Source organism: Petromyzon marinus, chromosome 25, assembly GCF_048934315.1.
Source record: "Petromyzon marinus isolate PM22_M1 ecotype Great Lakes invasive population chromosome 25, UKy_Petmar_22M1.pri1.0, whole genome shotgun sequence".
NCBI classification, from domain to species: domain Eukaryota; kingdom Metazoa; phylum Chordata; class Hyperoartia; order Petromyzontiformes; family Petromyzontidae; genus Petromyzon; species Petromyzon marinus.
The window spans coordinates 10,675,665-10,681,243 of NC_133691.1; positions in this window are offsets into that span (position 1 = coordinate 10,675,665).

Sequence of the window (5,579 nt, forward strand, 5' to 3'; positions counted from 1 at the left end):
TTGACGTTGAAACATCGCCAGGAATTAATGTATTTATGCAACCTGTACTTATGCCTTTTTGTGACTCGTTTTTGCCCTTGTATTGTTTGTTGCTGTAACTTGCTCACCCACCCCGACTGGGCATCTGTGAACAAAAAGCTTCATGGCTCATCGGATTCTTCGAGTCTAAATAGAGATTTTTGTTTGACAAGGTGAAGAAAACAGTGCTCGCTAATCGCGCCTGCCCCAACACAGCCTGAGGTTCGGCATTGGGATGCGATTCTGAACTGCAGCGAAGTCGAATGCGGGGAATCCGCGGCTGGCACGCAACTCGAAGGGGGATTCGCTTGGAACCGGAGGGGTCAACGGCGCATGGACAACGTCGACCTCTTTAAAACTCGTTTCTTTTGAGCCGCTTTGTTGTGTTCAGTTCGTTCTCCGTTCCCCCGCGCCTACGATGAGCAAGGTTGGCTTGGTACGGCGCGAAAGAAGTTCAGCATACATAGTTTAACAAACGTACATCACTGCGGCTCATGGGAATTCGGCATCAACAGATGAAATGCGGTGGTGGCGGCGCTGCTAAGTTGTGAGACGTCTCGCTGTTGTTGCCTTGGGCATGGACCCAGGCACCGCAAGGCGGCGTTCAACCTGGGAGGCCTCCAATTCTCACCACAGCAGAGCTGCGGTCACCACCCGCATATACTCACACTCTCACCCCTCACACTGTCACCCCCTCACTGACTCACCCCCTCACACTGTCACCCCCTCACACTGTCACCCCTCACACTGTCACCCCCTCACTGACTCAACCCCTCACACTGTCACCCCCTCACACTGTCACCCCCTCACACTGTCACCCCCTCACTGACTCACCCCTCACACTGTCACCCCCTCACACTGTCACCCCCTCACACTGTCACCCCCTCACACTGTCACCCCCTCACACTGTCACCCCCTCACTAACTCACCCCCTCACACTGTCACCCCCTCACACTGTCACCTCCTCACTGACTCACCCCCTCACACTGTCACCCCTCACACTGTCACCCTCTCACACTGTCACCCCCTCACACTGTCACCCCCTCACACTGTCACCCCCTCACTGACTCACCCCCACTGACTCACCCCCTCACACTGTCACCCCCTCACACTGTCACCTCCTCACTGACTCACCCCCTCACACTGTCACCCTCTCACACTGTCACCCCCTCACACTGTCGCCTCCTCACGCTGTCACCCCCTCACTGACTCACCCCCTCACACTGTCACCCCCTCACACTGTCACCCCCTCACACTGTCACCCCCTCACTGACTCACCCCCTCACACTGTCACCCCCTCACACTGTCATCCCCTCACACTGTCAACCCCTCACACTGTCACCTCCTCACTAACTCACCCCCTCACACTCTCACCCCCTCACACTGTCACCCCCTCACACTGTCACCCCCTCACACTGTCACCCCCTCACTGACTCACCCCCTTACACTCTCACCCCCTCACTGACTCATCCCCTCACACTGTCACCCCCTCACTGACTCACCCCCTCACACTCTCACCCCCTCTCTGACTCATCCCCTCACTGACTCATCCCCTCACTGACTCATCTTAAAATCCCCTCGCCCTATGAATCTGTCGCCATGACGCCGCTGTTATACCACAGCAACCACCACCACGACTACCACATCAACCTCCACCACCACCACGACTACCACATCAACCTCCACCACCACCACATCAACCACCACCACGACTACCACGACAACCTCCACCACCACCACGACTACCACATCAACCTCCACCACCACATCAACCTCCACCACCACCACCACGACTACCACATCAACCTCCACCACCACCACGACTACCACATCAACCTCCACCACGACTACCACGACAACCACCACCACGACTACCACATCAACCTCCACCACCACCACCACCACGACTACCACATCAACCACCACCGCTACCACGACTACCACATCAACCACCACCGCCACCACGACTACCACATCAACCTCCACCACCAACACGACAACCACATCAACCTCCACCACCACCACGACAACCTCCACCACCACCACGACTACCACAGCAACTACCACCGCCACCACTTGAAAACCAACGCCGCCAACCACCACCACCACGACTACCACATCAACCTCCACCACCACCACGACTACCACATCAACCTCCACCACCACCACGACTACCACATCAACATCCACCACCACCACGACTACCACATCAACCTCCACCACCACCACGACAACCACGTATGTCACGAGAGAGGCTGGTGGTGGAGTTGTATGTATAGGTGGAGGCGATGGTGGCGAGTCTGATGGTTGTGATCATGGTGGCGGTGATTATCTAACGCTGCGGTGAATCCCTCCAACACCCCCCTGGCTCGAACCGGAGGCCACGTGGCAGCGGCTCCCACTGCTGGCTCGGTGCCAGGTCTGGCGATCACCTCGCTCAGACGTTCCCCCTCGTAGTGTCGCCTCGAGCGAGGCTCATCCCACTCTCATCGCACTGACGTCACCTGTGTATGTGGGGGGACAGAGAGGAGATCTCATCAAGAACAACACCGTTGACAAGGTGCACATCAACAGAGCCTTTGGGAAGTCAGTGCTTGGTGAAGTTGGTGGTGATGATGGTGACAGTGATGGATGGGCTCTACCGACGATGACACGTTGGTGGTGATAGTGGTGAAGGTGATATTGGTGATGGTGGTGGTGATGGTGGTGATGGTGGTGGTGATGGTGGTGGTGATGGTGGTGGTGGTAGTTGGTGGTGGTGGTGGTGATGGTGGTGGTGCTGGTGGTGGTGCTGGTGGTGGTGAAGGTGTTATTGGTGATGGTGGTGGTGGTGATGGTGGTGGTGGTGATGGTGGTGCTGGTGGTGGTGGTGATGGTGGTGGTGATGGTGGTAGTTGGTAGTGGTGGTGCTGGTGGTGCTGGTGGTGGTGATGGTGGTGATGGTGGTGGTGATTGTGGTGGTGGTGGTAGTTGGTGGTGGTGGTGGTGATGGTGGTGGTGCTGGTGGTGAAGGTGATATTGCTGATGGTGATGGTGGGTGATGGTGGTGATGGTGGTGGTGATGGTGCTGGTGGTGGTGGTGGTGAAGGTAATATTGGTGGTGGTGGTGGTGATGGTGGTGGTGGTGGTGATGGTGGTGCTGGTGGTGATGGTGCTGGTGGTAGTTGTGTTCTCCACGAGTCACCACATCGATCACCAACCGCATCGCGGGCTTTCAGATGCTCTTCTGCGGCCGTCGGGAACGCTCTTCCTTCCCATACTAGGAAGCCACTGGAGCTGTGCACTTTCAAATAATCTAGGTTGGAAAGTAGTTGATTTCGAACTGCTTGCTTAGTGTGTTGTCCTTCCCCGCACCTCCGATTAGCACGGTTGGCTACGTACGGTGCAAAAGGTCAACATACAGTACATACACTGAGCAAAGTGGAAGACCTAAGAGTCAGATGGTTGGATAGTGTTCTGGCAGATCTCGGGGTAAGGTTGCCCGCCACTTGCTAGGGGTGGCTGTTGCCACATCACCCCCTCACGGGAGTCCTGTGCTGTCACCTTCACAGGTGCTCGCCAACAGAACTTGCCCCAATAGCCTGAACAGGCTACACGGCGGAGCTTTGTATGTGTGTGCACGTATGTGTGTGTGCGTATATCGCGTGTGGAGCGGTTAGCACAACGCGCCATGAACCTGGCGAGCCAAATTCGATTCCCGGCCAACACCAGTGACGATTATGTGAGCAGTTCCTGGGGCTCCCCTAGGTCGACTCAGCCTCAAATGAGTACCTGGTGCGGTGTGTAAACATCAAGTGGGAAGATCGCTCCACCGATGCGAGTGTCCTCCTCCAAGCTGACACCACCAGCATTGAAGCAATGCTTATAATCAACCAACTCCAATGGAGCGGCCACTGCATCCGCATGCCTGAGAACCGCCTCCCCCGCCAGATCCTTCTCTCCCAGCACTCCGATGGTCAGCGGACAAGGGGGGGGGGGGGAGGGGGCACAAATAAAGCGGTTCAAGGATACCCTCAAGTTCCCCATGAGACGCCGAAAAACCAGCCTTCAAGACTGGGAGGAGCAGCAGGCAGGCTGCCCAGCGCCTCGGGCCGCGGCCCCACTTTCTAGACCCAACGTCTCGATGCCGCCAAAGGAAAAGGAAACCAACCCTGCACTGCGGACCTCACTTACATCTGGGCTCAGCGCGTGGCGCCCTCAATGCCCAATGATCTGCGGATGCAGAATTGGACTCGGCAGCCACCTCAAGCCACCACTAAACCTGATGGGCCGTTCATCATCTAACCCCCAGGGACTGCCGACGACGTGAACATCGCCACCAAGGGAGACAAAGGCGGCCGGGCGTGGCGCTGGCCACCCACCCCCTCGTGCGCCGTATTCGTCTTGCTAACGGCACTTGCCCAACAGTCTGTTGAGGCAACGCGGGGCGGGGGGATCTTTGTCTTTGTGTTCCGAGTGACGTCGAGGGAGCGCTCTTCATTTGAATCAGCGTGCTCACGCAATCATCGGGCACGTGTGGCGTGCTCACTTGCTATTTGAACGGAAGAGCATATTGGAAAACGGGTGACGGGTCTCGTGTTTGTCTGGAGTTTTGCCAATCCTTGCCACACGGAGAGTTTAGGAGAAAAGGGGGTTTGTAAGGAGCAGCAAGATTAAACGGAGGAGGTGGAAGAGGTTGAGGTGAAGGTGGAGTAGCGGGACGCTAGCGACGAGAACGTCGAGGAGGAAGGATTTATATTTAAGGACTCGAGGAAGAGGAATAAAGATACGGGATATTTGGAGGAGTGAAGGTTGAGATGTAGGAGGAGCTAGGCCGAGGTGAAGGAGGAGGTGGAGGAGGTGAAGGAGGTGGAGCAGGTGGAGGAGGTGAACGTGTAGGATGTGAAGGAGGATGTTGAAGAGGTGCAGTGGGTGAAGCAGGATGTGAAGGAGGATGGTGAAGAGATGCAGTGGGTGAAGCAGGATGTGAAGGATGATGTTGAAGAGGTGCAGTGGGTGAAGCAGGATGTGCAGGAGGATGTTGAAGAGGTGCAGTGGGTGAAGCAGGATGTGAAGGAGGATGTTGAAGAGGTGCAGTGGGTGAAGCAGGACGTGAAGGAGGAGGTGTATGCTTGAGTCGTGGTTGGGGCACGGCAAGAACGCGGCCGCTCCCTGGCTCCGCCCGCCCGCCCGGCCGGTCGAGCCGCGTGCCTCCTCCCTCACCTCGTGCCACGGCCGAGCCGCGAGGAGCGCTCAAGCGGACCAACAGTCCGAGTCAACACGAACATTCAAGCCTCATTTCCCGTGGAACCATACGCACAATGAGCTGTGCGTGTTAAGCCTTAGTTGTCCACTTTGGGTGATAGCCATACGTTGTTATCGAACTTGAGAGTGTCTATTTGTTGATCGGGTTTTTTTATTATTTAAGGAGTAAAATAAATGAATAAATGTAATTCTTTACACAAACAGGCGGCGAATGTTGAGTGATTTGTGCTGAATGCGTGGCCAATGTGGGCGTGGTTGTCTGCGTGTGTGAGAGTGGGTGGGAACGCGTGTGTGTGGGTACGTGTGTGTGTGTGTGG